The following is an 18537-nucleotide window of genomic DNA, read 5'->3' as shown; positions in this document are numbered from 1 at the left end:
AAGTTTGTCAAATGCCTTTTGGCAGGATTCGTTCCAGACAAAATTCTCTCTTTTCTTAAGCAAATTTGTCAGGGGTAAGGCGACATCAGCAAAGTTCTTGCAGAACTTGCGGTAATACCCCACCATTCCCAAGAATCGCCTCAAAGCTTTCTTATTGGTAGGAACAGAAAAGGCCAATACAGCCTGGATCTTAGCATCAACTGGAACTACCTGACCTTGACCAATAACATGTCCTAGATATGTTACATTAGCACATCCAAATTCACTCTTAACCAAGTTAACTGTTAGGTTGGCCTCTGATAATTTTTCAAACAGTCTGCCAACATCCTTGAGATGACTTTCCCAAGTCTCATTCCCAATCACCAAATCATCAATGTAAGCACTAGTGTTGGGCAAATCTTTGATCACTGAATGAATCATTCTTTGGAACGTGGCTGGTGAATTTTTCATTCCAAATGGTAGAACCATATATTCGTACAGCCCAGAAGGTGTGACAAAAGCAGATATTTCTCTACCTCGTTCAGTTAATGGAACACACCAATAACCTTTTAACAAATCGATCTTAGTGAGGAACTTTGACTGTCCCACTTTGTCAATACAATCATCCACCCTTGGGATTGGAAAAGCATCAGTCTTGCTAACAGCGTTGACTTTTCTATAGTCTGTACAAAATCTTGTACTGCCATCAGGCTTTGGTACAAGCACACACGGGGAGCTCCAATTGGAGTGTGATGGCTGAATGATGTTGTTCTTTAACATGTAAGCCACTTCTTCTTCAGCTAGCTTACATTTCTCAGGACTCATCCTATATGGATGTTGGAAATTTGTTGAAAATTATACAAAATTAAACAAAATTATATGGAAATATTTGTCAACCTCCAGCTCATCAAAAGGAGGAACTAACCTCACTTCTCTGCTAGCACTGAATTTGGTTGTATTTAATGGATCTGCCTTTCCTAGCTTTGCTAACTCAAGTTGTTTATCTATTTTTTCTCTTTCCAGCTCTATTCTTTCTCTTTCAATCAGCATTCTTTCCTTTTCCATTCGTTCCTGTCTTTCTCTTTCTCCATCCTCTCTGTCTCTTTCCAATTTCAATTTCTCCAGTTCAAACTGTCTTTCATTTTCTCTTTCATCAGCACGTTCTTTTTCTCTTTCTCTCTCCAACTGAATCAGTCGTATTTTTAACTCTATGTCTGAGCCACTTTTAGGTTGAGGCTCCACATCAGAATCTTCAAATTGAGTCTTCACTTGTAAAAGGGGTGTCTGCAGGAATTAATGCTATGGTACGCACACCCATCACCACCCCCTGCCCCCCACTCCAAAAAAAAAAAAAAAAAGTCACACGTGGACAATTACATTTGTCCGTTTCCCGGTTTTAGCCCCGTGCATTGGTCAGCAAAAAAATAGCCTACATAGCATAACAACATCCACATGCAATAATACAACAACGTCTACAATGACCTATTCATTTGGACAACTTGATACAGCCCTATAGCTAAAGTTACCTTGTTTTGTTCTAGCGTACCGTGACGTCTGGCTTTAAACAGCTGTAATGCAGTCTAACGTTCTGACAAGCACACCAATTGCCTGAACACCTGAACGGGGAGACAACCAAAACACACACCAGTGTTGTAATGTAACGGAGTACAAATACTTTGTTACTGTACTTAAGTAGACGTAGTTGTATCTGTAGTTTACTTCGCTATTTAAATTTATGTCAACTTTAACTTTTACTCCACTACATTTCCTAGATAAAATGTATACTTTTACTCCGTTATATTTCCACTAAGCATCTTCGTTACTCGTTACTAAAACATAAAATTAGAAGAAATGTGTGCGACTGCAATAAGGGAGGTTTGGCGAATCACTGCTCCTAGATTGCATTACGCACGCTCCGCATGCTGCGCGCTCTATTTCAGCGCTTGTTTGTTGCTAAAGGAGGAGGACGCACAACTGAAACCACCATGGAATACGAGCACCTACTACTATTTAGCATCGCAGGACTTGTCTTCAGTCCAAAAAGAGTAAGACTGAATCAGGCCCGGGGTGGGTAATCGGGAGCATTCCCGGTGGCCGCTTCACTTTTGGGCCGGTCAAGGAAAGAAATATTGACATCTGTCATGTTAGTCTATCTTTTCAGTAGGACACGCTCCGCATTCTGTGCATGACACCAATGCAATGCCTCTGCATGGGTTGTAGCCTACGTGAGGGAGTTCTCCCCTCCCAAAAAGAGTTGGTTGGGTCCATATAGCCCGTCTTTTCCAGAGAGTTTTTTCAGATACGGATAGCCGAGCCAGCCCTACAGTAGACACAAGCGTCAGGAAGGATGGATGGTAGAAAAGGCCAGGAGAGACTGAGCAGCAGATCAACCAGTCGACCACTGAAAATGATGAGCCCGAAATTAGTGATGAGGAGGCCATGACTACAGGGACAAGTAGAGAGGATAAATTAAAGTTATTTAATGTAAGAAAGAGCAATTACCCTACATGATAAATATGCCTTGTTTGCTCAGAAGAGGGTGAAGGAGTAGGCTAAATTAGGGCTGGGCAATATGGACCAAAACTGATATCCCGATATTTTGGGGCTGATTGGCGATATACGATATATACGATACGATATTTTAAACAGAAAGAGCTAAGTGTAAGTTAAGTGGCCTATACATGTGTTACTTGCTATAAATAACAATTAAATAGTTTTAAACTATTAGGCTACTTAAACAACGTAACTGAGTCACTCACCAAGAGTGTGATAGACGCTACCGTCATTTTGTATGTGTAGCATTACATTTTAGCATTTTTGCACGTTCCGGTTCGTAAGAAAAAATCCCTATGCACAATTGAATGGGGTTTCGGGAATCATAAAAAAGGATGCCTCTAACTGCTCGCGAGTACCCGCGTGTATATCCTCTTAATAAAATCAGTGTGTACGCTGTCTCCCTGAGGACTTTAGATCTGCTATATCGCTATACGAAAGCACCCATAAGTGTATTTAAATTAGCTAGGCTATGTACCAAAAAAGACAATTTACCGTGAGTCGAAGAGCTGTAAACAGTGTTGTAGCCTAACTTAAATCTGCGTGTACAAAACCGCTTGGAGCTCCAGTGGGATTTTGATTTCACAACGAAAATTCTCGGCCTAGCCGTTGACGAAAATAGGCATCAGCACAAACCTCTGATCAAGGTAAACAAAATCTGACTCAGTGTCCGTCATGTTTGAAAGTTTGTAGTGCTGCGAGGGAGAACGTGCACACGCAGAGCTGCGGCTATCTGAATGGTCTGAACACAGAAGAACAAGTGACTTTGATAGAATGACCCATTATTTGACATAATACCGGTATTACGATATTGTCACAACTACATCGTTTTTAAAAATATATCGGTCGTAGTCGTAATACCGATATATCGCCCAGCCCTAGGCTAAATCACCAAACAACAATATAGCCTACCCAATACCCATGCAAAAAACATGTAGCCTAAATATTAGTTTAATATGCCTCTTTGTGGAAGCGTGGGATAGGCTACATTTCAAAGGCTTTCTTTCTTTCTTTCTTTCTGTTTTTGTTAACTTGTGGAATAGTGGAATATTTTTTGTTTTTTTCAACTTCTCAGTTCTCAAAGTGAATTATTATATAACCTTTACTGTACACATTTGTTGAACCATGGTACTAATAAAAACTACAGGATAGTAAGAGCTGAAATGTTACTTCATTTATCCAATTTCCACCAATATGGAAAACGTTGGCCGGTCTTGGGCCTGAAACTCCCGGGCACTGAATTCTGTCAACTTTGAAAACCAGCTTCTTTTGAAGATGAACAGACACCTTTTCAGTTTCAACTATGACTGGCATATTTGTAGCTGCTGGACATAGGTGGCCTGTGTGTGTGTAGGTGTGTGAGAGTGAGATGGTGACCTGGGGAGTAAGCCCTAGAAATGCTCATACCACATGACCAAAATGTTCTCCCTACCAGCAGATAGTTTTTTTTTTAAAGAAATAAGTTATTTATTTTTCATTTTTACCTGAAGTTCATACAAAAGTGGCATTTATGTTTCTGTTGTTTTTCTTTGATGTCAGCTCCAAAAATATGCTGTTTGTTCTTTGAACTTAAGATAATTGTGCCTGAAAAGTCCTAGAAAAGAATGTGATTTCGATTTGATGAGTGAGATTAAGAAGATATGGGAACCCTGAATATGCTTTACTATAAGAAAGCCAAAATAAAGTTCACAAAAGTTCAAAATAAAACCGCTTGCTTTTTACTTTTACTTCAAATACTTAAGTACATTAAATATCAGAAAATTACTTTTGATACTTAAGTACAGTATATATCAGATACTTTAAGACTTTTACTTAAGTAATATTGTAAAAGGTAACTTTCACTTCTACCAAAGTCTTTTTCTAGTACGATACTCGTACTTTTACTCAAGTATTGCTTTCTAATACTTTATACAACACTGACACACACACACACACAAATACACACACTCTCACACATGCACACACACATGCAAAGACACACACAGACACACACACACACACACAAACACACATTCACAGACACACACACACAGGCACAGACCGACACACATCAAAGGGAGCCTCTGAAATACAAACATAATCCTCATACTTTGACAATCCACACACACACACTTTATTCATCATGGGCTGACATACACAGCACATCAGCGCACACACACACACACTGTTTCCTCCATACTGCATTCCATCATCATCATCATTCATTAATCACAAGGAACCACTGAAATACACACAATTTCAGTGCACATACACACAATTCTTGAACAATTAAAAGTGCCCCTCCCCCTCACACATATTATTGTGTACCCCCCCACCCCCACTGTTTCCTCCATACTGCATTCCATCATCATCACTCAAATATGCACATACACACCATACTTGAACAGTCAAAAGTAGAGTGTGTGTGTTGAATAGTTGTATAGTGTGTTAGGAGAGTGTACTAAGTATGTAAGTATATATACTCTTTTGATCCTGTGAGGGAAATTTGGTCTCTGCATTTATCCCAATCCGTGAATTAGTGAAACACACTCAGCACACAGTGAACACACAGTGAGGTGAAGAACACACTAATCCCGGCGCAGTGAGCTGGCTGCAACAACAGCGGCGCTCGGGGAGCAGTGAGGGGTTAGGTGCCTTACTCAAGGGCACTTCAGCCGTGCCTACTGGTCGGGGTTCGAACCGGCAACCCTCCGGTTACAAGTCCGAAGCGCTAACCAGTAGGCCACGGCTGCCCCAAGACTAGAGTGACTAGAGTGAGTCTTATCACACAACAGATCTGTTTTTGTGGTGAGAACCTAGTGATGATTCAGTGGAGTTTATACGAATGTGTGTGTGTGTGTGTGAGAGAGAGAGAGTCACTAATTGGAACACTGTGTTCTGCCCCCACACACAGATCTGTTGTTGTGTGTTCAGACTCACTCTAGTTCAGGGATGCATGTGGCCTCCTCCTCACTCAGTGCGGGCCGCAGATCAATTATGAAATGTCATTAAAATGTTCGTTTCACGTGTTTTTATATGAACAGGATCCTATTCCTTATTGTAATGATATGGTCTACCGATAGGGGCGCTTCCTATATATAAAAAATCCAGCGGAGTCGAGCTTTCTTCACTACAGCCAGCGAATGAGGAAGAGATACAGAGAGCGGTTTATAAAGAAAACTCAGAATCGTAGACAAAAGGTTCAGACAAAGTGGGAAACAGCTGATCTTAACACAGAATTCAAAGTCAACTTATGTGTTTAGTAGGCTATGCTTAGAAACGAAATCAGCCGTGAACTTAAGTCAACACTACAACACCATGCACGAAGATACTGTAAAGTAGGCTACATCGGAGCTGCTAGAGCTGTTGTCGTAGCCGACCTCAAAGTGATGGAATTTCAAAAATACCATCAGCATTTTAATAAAGTCTATTCCAGACATGGAAGGTCAAGGAATTATATCTTTTGGGGGCAAAGTCATGGAATATCAGGGAATTTTGGTGTAGAAGTTTAAAATTGTCTTGCCAAAATACATCGGCATGATACAGTATTTACATGCAGCGTTGGTGTTTATTGAGTTATTACAGTAGCCTAGCTTTTCCCCATTACTACTTGCTTGAGTGGTTGTAGTTACCCCTACCTGTTTTTTTTCAATGCCCATTTTTAAATTTCTGGATTGGTCATGGAAATTCAGGATTTTTCTCAGGGAAGTCATGGAATTTTACATTTGACTTAGAGTGGGAACCCTGGTTAAGATACACTAACAATAGAGCCTTTTAAGAGTCATTACCCATTGCAGTAGGAAAAAGGTTTATTGTGAATGTGTAATATTTTTTAGTTTATTTCAAGTTCATTGGTGAATAAAAGCAATATTAGAAATGCATTTGAGTATAGAAAATATTAAATGAATGCATGTTGGTTTAATAAACCGTGCAGACATAAGCTACTGTATATATTTTTAACACTCCTGATTTCTGATATCCCAGTGGTGGACATGTGCACGATCACATCTGGCCCTCTGACAGTGACAAGAAAATGTTGTGGCCCTCTCTATCATCAAAGTTGCCCATCCCTGCTCTAGTTTCTTTAGTTTGCAGTGGGGATTCTGGAGGAGCTCTGAGAGATGCTGAACTCCTGCATCATGAAGCTCATTGTGACTCAGGTTCAGCTCTTTCAAACTTTGATGTGGCAGCTGATACTATTGCAGCACAGCTCAATACATTGTTATGGTCAATACGTTGTATTGGTGTAGGTCAGTGTTGAGTTCCTGTCACTTTAAGACTGTCTTGGTGGTGTGTAGGTCAAATTGAGCTCCTGTCACTTTAATGCGTCCTACATACTCGACGTTCCCGACCGGTAGCGGAACAATGTGACGTCAGAATGAGGTAGATCTCTCTGGCGCGCCAGGATTTTGGCCGGGTAGCGCACGGTAGCACACCACTCTGTTTTTCAGCTGAGTGTTTTTTTACTGCCATTGACACCAATGCTTGTGGCAGCTTCTTCTACTGTGTAACGTGGGTAGCATTAGCCTTTTCACAACAGCGACACCTCTGTTCAGGAGAATATTGCAACTAGTGTCGCGACCAGGGTAGGAATTTCATGGCGGCCATGACGGCCATGGCCGTCGTTGCCCCTTGCGTTGGCCGTGAGGCCCCTTTGAAAATCAGAGGTTTACAGGCCACGGTGGCCTTGGTGCCCTTCTTTCAATATTCTGCTTTGTGTCCTACTAATAGCGATTTTTATTTAGCCTATGGCTTGTCAAAATAATCTTAGCATTCACAGCGCAAATTAATTTGGTATTTTAAGCAGTGGAGAAAGTTACAGCGCAAGAAAGAATCCAAAATGCGTCCAAATTCACCCATTCTTCTTAGTTGAACTACTCGCGAAGTAGCCTACTCATCACACAGACATCACAAATATAACATGAAAGAGCTTTTTCTCAGCTGTTAAACGATTTTAGTCGCTAATTGCTGTGAACGGTTCGCGAGAAAAGTAAATCATATAATTCAATTTAATCATAAATTCTACTGAAGGTTTTGCGTCCATCTCCCTACCCATTCATCTCGGTGGAATACTTCACGAACCCTTCATTTAACACATGACAAACCATATATCAAAATAAACAGCAGACCTTACCGACCACAAAGGTGTAAAGCAGTCCCCTGTACAGTTAGCCATTCCAGAGTAATCCAGTTTTGAATTTGCAGTAAATGCATGCAATGCATCGACATGCATGGGTGCCTCCAAATTTGGGCTTTATGTTTTACAATGTGTTTAAATTGTTCCACATGATTTCATAACGGGCCAAATACAAAATGAATGTTACACATATCGCCTAGATATCGGTAAATCAGAGGACAGCTGACTAAGAGTTTGTGAAAGTAGCCGTAATGATCACAAAATGCTAAGCATGCATCTAGGCTATTTGAGTTTCTTAAAGCTGAGCTGTGCTTAAATTGTTAATTGCTGAGCTGTGCTTAAATACATGATCATAACAGGGCAAATATAAAATAAATGTTAAATATAGCCTAGATATCTGTAAATATTAGATGATCAGATGACTTACAGTTCTATGTAATATGTCATGTTTCATGTTTTTGTAATGTTTCATACAGTGATGCAGGTCTACTCCTGTGAATAGCCTAAATACAATTTTGATCATTTTTATAGCCTACTACTGTATAGTTAACTTTGGCCTTGGTGCCCTGACATATGGCCTTTGTGAGTTATGACACGTTCATGACAGTGTCATGTCACTCTTATGTCGACACTGTCACGTAATGTGTAACCATATATATATATATATATATATATATATATATATATATATATATATATATATATATATTTTCATTCAACAAAAATATATATCCCCTAATAATTTAGGGGAAATGCATGGATTCCAGTTGCTGCTACTGGAAGAAACTGGAATCCATGCATTTCCACTGAATTAATTTTGGAATCTGATCCCTTATCATACCTGTTCATTCTTACTCGTTACTCGACTTATCGTGACTAAATTCAAGATGGCTGCAAACGCTAAACTTCGGAAGATACTGTCTGTATAAATCGTCTTGTAAGTAAACTACCAGTGCTTTTTCAAAGTTCTCAATGTCTCGTTTTAAAATGTCAGGGCCCTCGAAGTCTACCAATGAAGTGTGGAGATACATTGAGCCTCAGTAAATGGGTGTAAAACAGTGATTTATTTGCATGGCTAGCCGATGCGAAGCACCACTATTGAAAAAAAGCTGTTGGTAGCATCGGCTAACTAAGCCAGATTTTTGGAGTGCAGGGGACAAGCCGAGATGGGCTATGAGACATACGTTCACACTCGGTATCATGTTTCAATACACTTTAGGTCAATATCACACCGGAATTCTCCTTTAAGTCAGGTTACATTATTGGAGCTTGCAGGGAACAGACATGTCATACCCAGCATCATTTCTGCCTGTTGAGTGTATTGCTGGGAGTTGTGTGGTTAATAGGGCTGGGATAAACGATTATTTTTTAAACGATTAATCTAGCGATTATTTTTTCGATGCATTTCAGTCCGATTCGATTTCGATTATCTCCCCATTAATTGACTAATAGCCACTTATACATGTTGATTTATATATCTGAATGAAAAAAACATGAGTTCCTTAACCATGGAATTATATGTTTATTGCTCTTAAGATTCCAAAATAAAAGACTATACAAGTGCAAAGTAATGCATTCTTAGTCAGTGGTAGCATTCCAGTTCAGTAGTGTATAGGTCTAATTGAGTGCCTGTCACTTTAAGACGACGTTCGTGAGGGATTCCTTGCAATTAACATTAACACAGCTAAAACGCTGCTGATGTGTGGATGCAATTCATAACGTAGTTCAAATAACGGTTCATACTTCTCCTTGGGACAAGCACTTTTGAGTCTTGGAAAACAATTTTCCATTTACATCGGGATTTTGCAAACATTCAGAGTCAATAAAATGAGCCCTACATGAGTAACGAAATTGACAAGCAGATGTAAGTAAGCATGATAAACTTGACATCCGAACAGTATTCTAACGTTAGCTTTGAGATACTGCTTAATTGCATAACTCAAGTTAGTTTGGTCTCCCCAATGTACTATGTTGTGATGGGACCTTAGCAGAGTTAACTTTAATGCAGCAGTTTTGAACAAATTTGCGCAGCATGTCACGATGCTAAGCGGATTTAATAGCAATTTAGCCCGCCGTGTTCTATGCAATGCTTCTATGTGGCAACAACAATCGTGAATATTTTGTTAAATGCACATGCAGAGGGGCAGCGGACTCGTTACAAGAGAGAGTGGCTGGGGCAAGAAAAGGCTGCGTGCATGAAAAGCACAGCTCAATGATTTAGTGGCCCCCAGCCACAGATTAGTCAACATATGGGAAACACTGAAGGTGTAAAATTAAAAATATTTAGCGGCACACATTATGCTTAACGAATCGATGCGCTATTTTGCGTCGACGTATTTTTTGCGTCGACGTCATCGATTACGTCGACACGTTGTCCCAGCCCTAGTGGTTAACACATCCACTGGCCACAGTCATGCCAGCATGCACAGTTAACTCCCCCTGCTACCTTGATTTGCATTTGTATAGCTCACAGCATTTTCATTTACATGTTAAAGTCTCCCCTAGAATTAGGAGGAGGGGGGTCATGGGGGGACGACTGCCAAGCAAGGCCCACATCAATTTCTGACAATTCATGGCAGTTTTTGGTGTTGCCGGCAAACTGCCATGAACAGCCATTAACCTGAACTTCCACGACAGTCTACAGTGCTGCATACTGATGAAAATCACACTTGTCATGCAGTGTACATTACTCATGGGTGTGGTTTGGGCGTAACGTGCAATAAACCAATCAGAGCGTCATCTCACATTCCCTTTAATAACAGGCTTTTTCCATAGCTGATTGCTATCATGATGGCGGATTTGCCAGGCGCAGCCAGGAGCGTTCACAGCGCTATAAGCACTGTTCAGTTGGGAACAATTTGCTATTGATTTTTCTTCTTGACAAAATGTAATACAGAAATGTCACAAAGACATACTTTCCGATGTTTTGGGATCACTCTCACTGAATCACGAGGTTATGGATGCATGGTGATATTTTTGCAATGTAATCTAACATTACCTCACAACAGACGATGGAGATTTTCTGTCAGATAAGCTCTCCTCTCCTGTGCTGCTGCTGGGGCATTTGGGTTAAATGGCATCGGCATGCAGTTTAGCATCACATCTCCTGAAGTCCTCTTATATTTCCTAATTTATGTCATCAACACATCCGTGAATCGTGGAAATGTGTACGCTAGATTTATTAGATTTATTTTTTTTCACATCTTAATGGACACCACACTGATTTCCCTCGTGTGGTAATATTTTTCCTTGTAATTATGTATGGTTTGCAGAAATGGGAACAACTGTGTCGTATAGATTAGAGGAGCGAAGTGGGTTGTGCAGCACAGGCGGCTAAACAAACGCTCCTGCAGGTGTAAGCTTCTACGGCCGTCTTACCATCAGGCAACTCAACAACAAGAAAACATTTCCTGTGTGTATTCACACCAAGTTGACCTAACTTTCCAACTCTGCACAGTATCCCATTAACTGCATGACAGTAGGCTATTTACAATATTTTCTGTAGAGTTTGTAAACACGTTATCTTCAACTTAACCCTCTAACCGCCCATGTCGCAATATTGCGACAAGCGTCATTACTGAATAAAACAGACGATAGACGCGAGTACAGTGTAAAATCTCATTTGTACTCTTGACCACTAGTTGGCAGACACCCAGAGCTTCGATTCAAGCTCAACCTTTTTTTTCAAAGTTTTCAGGAAGCTCGCGAAAACACGCGAGAAATACACGAAGAAGACGTGCATTTCCTCCATAATGCGGAAGCGATGCGGGCCTTAGTTTTGCACAAATACACCAAATGTTGAAAAAAAAAATTCACGTGTGATGAAGTCTTGGGTCTGTTATTCACCTATTCTGATTCTGAAGGAGAATATCTGCCTTTTGGAGAATATGATCGATCGTCTACTGACTGATAGTCACGGAGCGTCTGTGAATGGAGGTGCGTCTTTTTCGACACTAAGCATACCATGCTTATTTCGACCCTCTGCCCAACATAGCTGGAGGTGCCAGTGACAATAGTGATGATAGTGTCCGTAATGGATGTGGTATAGACAGCAGGGGTTGTAAAAATAGGGCTCTGAAGAACTTCAAAGTCACCCGCGATATGGAACTGATTTGACCAGGCTACTTTATTGTATAGTAGCATAGGGTTTGTGATTATAGTAATAGTTTACTATTGTTGGTTTACATGTGACTGTGTTCCTGTTCATTTGTTATGTCGGTGAAATCACAAAAAAAGAAAGTAAAACTGCTCAAATATGTTCAACATCTAGTATTTACTGAAATGTGCATAATTCACGGTGGTTGCCATCCAGTGACGTCATAATATGCAAATTAGATGAGTAAATTTACCCCCTTCATAAACTTCTGGTCATACTCAATGATTTTCACATTTACAGTAGGACTTTATCTCTGACCACTTGCAAGCCATCCAATTTATATTTTTTAAACCCTGGCGGCTAAAGGGTTTATGCATGCACAACTTTTGTTTGAGCAGGAGCGAGAATAACAATGAATGGACGCAGCAACTACAGAAGGCTACTTCCTGCTTTTTTTGACTAAGTCTATCTATGGTTGCTGGTTAACAGCACATAATAAGCTGATTTAAGCTAATTCACTCAAGACTTCACGGCCATCAAGGATATAAAACAACGAAAGGATGGAGGGAACATAGCAAAGCTTGGAGTTATTTCAGATGGGCTACAACAAGGTAGGCAAAATTGTGGTGCTTGTCAAAACCTTAGCGGAGCTGGAATAATGCTTAGGCTGATGTTAAAGCGCATACAATGTTTAAAGCCATACACAAGTAAATTGGAACAAAACTAAGATAATGTTAGCCTTTATAGGGCTGTAATAGTTGTCCAAATGAATGGGTCGTAATTAGGCGTTGTTGTTGTAAAGATATTGCACTATATAGGCTACTTTTTAGGTGACGAATATGCACGAACAAAACCGGGAAATGGACAAATATTATCAAGGTTTTGAATGTTTCCATCTCTGCACAGGGTGTCTGTAGATCGGTGTGCATAGCATTAATTCCTGCAGGCCTGTGGCCATGCATGCGCCCTTAAAATACCACCTGAATTTGCACCACTGACTTTAGACCAGGATGTTCCTGGTCTGTGGCAGAATTGTTTTCTGAAACTGCAAAATATCAACAGGGAATGTTTGCGCCAGAACATGCCCCCTCTTTTCGCTGGACCGCCCCCGTGGCCGCAATTGAATTCGCTAATTTACAGTACAGATGTGTGGAGGGAAAATTCCAATATGCACTCAATGCAAAAGCACGAGTATACAAAGTAAATTGCGCTGGAGTGCAAGATAGAGCCCAGAATATCAGATTGTGCACTCTAACAGACACTAGAGTTTCTTCTTAAAAGACTTAAAAACTCTTTTATACATCAATCTATCCTATTGTGAAAACAACTAAATTAAAATCCAATGCAATATTTATTCAGGGCTACATGTCTCCATGACTTTATTTTTGTGTATGTTTTTTTTGTTATACATGTCTGCTTTGTTTTTTTTTTCCTGTGTGTTTATTTAATGTGAGGTAATGTTTCATTATGTCCATTGGTCGTTTTTTCTTAAACGACCTGCCCAGGGATGCAAAAAGAATTTCAGTCCTGAATGACAATAATGTTGTATCGTAAGTGGAGGACCATGGCTTTATACAACTTATATTTTAATGGCAGGAACAAATATTCTGTGAGTGTCAGACATATAGGTGGGTGGGTGCTCTATAGGGCTGAATGATTTTGCGATTGTTTTTACCATTTAATATGGGATTATTATTAAACTCTGTCTCCTGTATTGATAAAAGTAAAAAAGTAAAAAAGAAAGATTTGCATAAGACAAGTCAAATTGGTGTTCTTTTTTTAAAAAAGAACGGATCATGGAGAATAAAGAAAAAAATATAAAAAAAATCTTTGCATATTCCCACAAGGTGTGTGGGTGCTCTGAAAATGAGAACCAAAATGATTTACAAATGAGTACAAATATGTCTTCTGAAGGCCTAAACAGAGCCCAGCCAAAAACTCCAATAAAATTTTGATCAACTTTGAGGGACAGCTATGACCATACAGGATCATCCAGACCAAACGTGACAATTTTGCTACATACTATTCCTATTGATGTACCAGCATGCAAAATTTGAGCCTCCTACATAGTTTAGTTCTTGCGTTGTGGGCTTGTGAACTTTGACAAAAAAAAAGAGGCCGAACAAAATCGACACCCCCCTCCCCTGTAAAACTGGCTGTATCTTGGAAAGTGTTGATCTTGCATAAGAGTAATTTTACAGTGTGTCTCCTGGGAAACATAGGTACACCAGATAATGTTGTCAGAATTTTTTGAGACCTAAGTGCGTGAGCCCTGGTTGAATTGACGTGGAATGACCCCTTTACTGTTGCAAATCTCAACACCAAACATCACAAACAAAACTAAATTTAAACTAAAAACTAGACTGCATTTCCGGCGGGAACTGCGAAAGTGTGCTTGCCCTGGTCCGGTCAGCAACGTGAGCAGACAGTGGCATACGCTATGCTGAACCTGGCTTGATCCAAGCATTCTAATAGTGCCTTTCAGTGTTGGAGCATCTAAAAACCTCTAGGAGAGGGCTATTAAACTATTGACATGCGGGGTGAATGCGGTTCGTTGGATTTTACCTGTGGCCTGCCTTCGAATTTAGCTTCTATGACTAAGATCAAATCAATAAAATAGAACGACAGCAGTGATTGGCTGCAAAAATAAATAATGTCACGTGTCTTGTGCCTCTCAAACTGGGCTATCAGGTAACCTACAGAAGAATTGAAATGATGAAATATGACCAAGGCATTAAAATGCTGCTTGTTTGTCAGGATACTTTTTCACTGATTTATTTTTTAAAAATATGAGCTATGAGTGTGAATGTTATATATTCCATCCCCTAATTATGCTTTACTGGTTTATTTGACAAATAATCTATATGGATTTGCTCTATAAAGACCTTATGTCTGTTAGGGATTATTTTGAGAGCCTGGGATTGTTTTGAGAGCATCTGTATCTCAGATGTATCTCAGAATAAAGGAATAAAGGAATACTTCATATTACTCTAAACCACTGTCAGGATCTGGCCCGGACCGTTGAGTTTGTGCCACCCTGGTGGCCATTTTGTGTATTGTCCTGTGTTTGTTTTTGCCTATTCCCCATGTGCTTTGTGTTTACCTGCCCGTCACCTGTCTTTGTCTCCACCCCATCTCCTTATTTGGTCTGTGCTTCCTGTCTTTTGTTTTCCCTCCATTTCTGCCTCCTCACCGGTTCCCTGTTATTGTCTCGTTGGTTTCGTACAGTCCTCTGTCTTTCTGTTAATTGGTATGTGTATTTCTACTCTCCTGTTTCTCTGTTCCTTGTCGGATTGTCTCTCTGTTTGTCTAGTCAAAGTCCCATATGTAAGTAAGAAAGTCTTTAAATGTAAAGTTTGTGTTAAAAGTAAATTCTGTTTTGTCTGTAATTCTGCCTGGTTGAGTTTTGCACTTGGGTCCTCCTGCGCAACCCTAACAACCACCTTCTGTAAATCAACTGTATACTACTGTCTACATTGCACTATATTTCTTGTCTCTGTATATTTCATCCCCTTTCTATACTTTGCATCACATTACATGTATACATGCATCACAGCGAAGATCTTTGGTTACTATGAAGGCCAGTCGTTCTAAATGGATGGTTGCTATGGCCAAAGGCCAGTTCTATCTCTGCCGTTGTCAAGCGGGCATATCCTAGAATTCTGATTAAGTTATTTTATTTGAAACATCTCTATTTTACTTAGCCTACTTCCATACAGTGAGTCCCATTAAGAAGTGGCCACTTCATTCGTGCTTACCGTGATTCACGCAGCAACATTATTAAATGAATCTGTCACCATATGCCTATGTTTGCAAAGAGGAGAACATTTTAATTTGATTCAAAATGAAACATTACATTTAATGTACATGTTGACAATGAGTAGGCTAGTTTTGGTTGTTGGTGGTGGTGTTAATGCATCCCTTAGTTATGCCTAAAATGCAACATTGTTCCCTTGCGATTGGAAGCTCCTGTAGACGCATTTCAAAACATTGCGACTAGATTAGTGAGTTAGGAGTCCTCGCAACTTCTTTTAAGCTGTCACAGACTCAGGTGCTACTTTTAGGGCTAAAATTCTTCCTGAATTACTCTTAGAAAAAAAAAAATAGGAGTCCTAAAGTTACAAGTGACGAAGTTAATGACCATGGCATTACGCTAAGCAACATAAATCCCATACAGCAACATCTCTATGACATAGCTAGCTAACTTCTAGCCACACAAGAAATTAATGATGTTAAATCTCCGCTTAGAATTCTAATAACAGAAGGGGCACATTTATGTTGACCACTACAACATGACTCATTAAGTGTGCTTGCTTGCAATGCAGCACACTTATTGTTCTTCTTAAGTTTTATTATTATTAAGTGTGCTTGCAAAGCAGCACACTTATTGTTCTTAAGTTTTATTTTTCCAGTCTCCCTAATTTTTTGTAATTTTTTAGCTCTAGCGCCTAGGCCCTTTGAGACAGAGACACCGTTCCAACTTTAAAACGTCCGGTAAGTACCGGTGTAAGTTGCTCGCGAAGATGACGTCAGGTGGGCGTGTCGTTCGTCCGCCATATTGGATTGAACAGAAAGCGAAACTAAATTTTCACAGGTCACAAATTTGGTCCGAACGCCACAAAACATGACGTACATTATCCTTGGACCAAGCCTCACAAAAGTTACCAGAAGGATTTTTGATTTTCAAAAGCGTTTGCCCGTCACAGTCAAACGAAATCGGGCGGGCGGCTCGAAACAGGAAGTCGTCCATATCTCAGGAACACTGTCACATATCGATACCAAATTTTGTATTTGAACTTCGGGAGTCCAATGTGAGGGTGCATAAGCTAAAAAAAAAAAAAAAGAAAACATTCCAAGAGTTTCCATGATTTGGCAAACCACCCATCCATATTTGGTAACTATTACCTTTCCCATTTGCAGTTGTACTGCTATCACAATGCCTTCCTAGTATGCACAATGTCTCTTGGCAGCCACAAAGTGGGCAGCCTTGCCCAATCATGACATCCTTGCTCTGCCATGGGATAGTATGGACTTACGAACTGAAATGGCAAGGAGAACATTAGCTATTTATTGCTGATGTAGTACAGTTATTTTCACATTGACGGTTTTCAAATTAAATTTTTCATTATTGTTAAATATCATGATGGGAGAGTATTATTAAAAACGTTACAACTATGCAAATGCATATGTTTACGGGCATTTAGGTTTTACTGTGTTTTGTTGTAAAGACATGCAAGGCATTCTGGGCCATGTAATGAACAGTGGTCGGCAGCACTCCATAGGCTACGTATTAATATGAATAGGTGTTTCTGTAAACCTAGGGACAATAAACAGCTATCTCTGTTACAAAAACGAGCTGGTAATCGCTCATTGAAGAGGAAACTATGATAAAAAGATTGTTTTCCTAAAAGCATGGTGTTGACAAAAGAATAAGCAGGAAATGCCACGTTAATCTTAAACAGCCTACATCTGAACACTAGGTGGCAACGTTGTATCACATTTCACTAAATACGGTGTGAGCTTAAGTAAGGAAGGTGCAAATATTATGTAATTTATCATAAAGGACGCACACCATCCAGTACATACACATGGAAACCGATATTTTAGGTACTTGGCCACGAACTCAAAACGTGTCTCTCTGAAGCTCTGTTCTAGAATCTTTGCTTTGAAGGCCGTTCCCAGCTTTGCTAGGCAACATCAAATAAACAAAATGAGAGTCTTCCAGGTATTAAAAGTGTACATGTGATTACGAATGGATGTGTGTGGTTTGCAATTAGAATAAACAAGAAATAACATTTCCAATAATTTCCCATGATAAATTACATAATATTTGCACCTTCCTTACTTGTGAAGCTCACACTAATTCCCGCATTTAGTGAAATGTAATACAACGTTGCCACCTAGCGTTCAGATGTAGGCTATTGAACATTAACGTGACATTTCCTGCTTATTCTTTCGTCAACTCCATGCTTTTAGGAAAACAATCTTTTTATCATAGTTCCCTCTTCAATGAGCGATTAACAGTTTGTTTTTGTAACAGAGATTTTTATTTGTTTATAACTGTATATATAACTGTTTATTGTCCCTAGGTTTACAGAAACACCTATTCATATTAATACGTATGGAGTGCTGCCGACCACTGTTCATTACATGGCCCAGAATGCCTTGCATGTCTTTACAACAAAACCTAAATGCCCATAAACATATGCATTTGCATACTTGTAACATTTTTAATAATACTCTCCCATCATGATATTTAACAATAATGAAAAATTTAATTTGAATACCGTCAATGTGAAAATAACTGTACTACGTCAACAATAAATAGCTAATGTTCTCCTTACCATTTCAGTTCGTAAGTCCATACCCATTGTGCAAAGGCTGAGCAAGGATTTCATGATTGGGCAAGGCTGCCCAGAGACATTGTGTATACTTGGAAGGCATTGTGGTAGTAGTACAACTGCAAATGTGAAAGGTGATAGTTACCAAATACCTGTGGGTGGTTTGCCAAATGATGGCACGCCCACCTGACGTCATCTTCGCGACCAACTTACACCGGTACTGACCGGACGTTTTAAAGTTGGAACGGTGTCTCTGTCTCAAAGGGCCTAGGCGCTAGGGTTGACAAAAAATTAGGGAGACGGGAAAAACAATACAACTTAATAAGAACAATAAGTGTGCTGCTTTGCAAGCACACTTAATAATAATAAAACTTAAGAAGAAAAATAAGTGTGCTGCTTTGCAAGTACACTTAATTAGCTCTAAACTCATTACTAGTGTCGCATTTGGGATG

At 39.7% G+C, this 18537-nt stretch overlaps 1 protein-coding gene across 4 annotated transcripts in view; it reads right to left on the bottom strand.

The window, feature by feature from the left end:
- The window catches only part of LOC125287749 (NACHT, LRR and PYD domains-containing protein 3-like), a 100172-nt gene that overhangs the window by 49844 nt on the left and 31791 nt on the right, over positions 1-18537 (bottom strand). The window lies entirely within an intron of this gene.

The sequence above is a fragment of the Alosa alosa genome, chromosome 22, assembly GCF_017589495.1.
Source record: "Alosa alosa isolate M-15738 ecotype Scorff River chromosome 22, AALO_Geno_1.1, whole genome shotgun sequence".
NCBI classification, from domain to species: domain Eukaryota; kingdom Metazoa; phylum Chordata; class Actinopteri; order Clupeiformes; family Clupeidae; genus Alosa; species Alosa alosa.
This window is presented reverse-complemented; position numbering and strand designations above follow the sequence as displayed.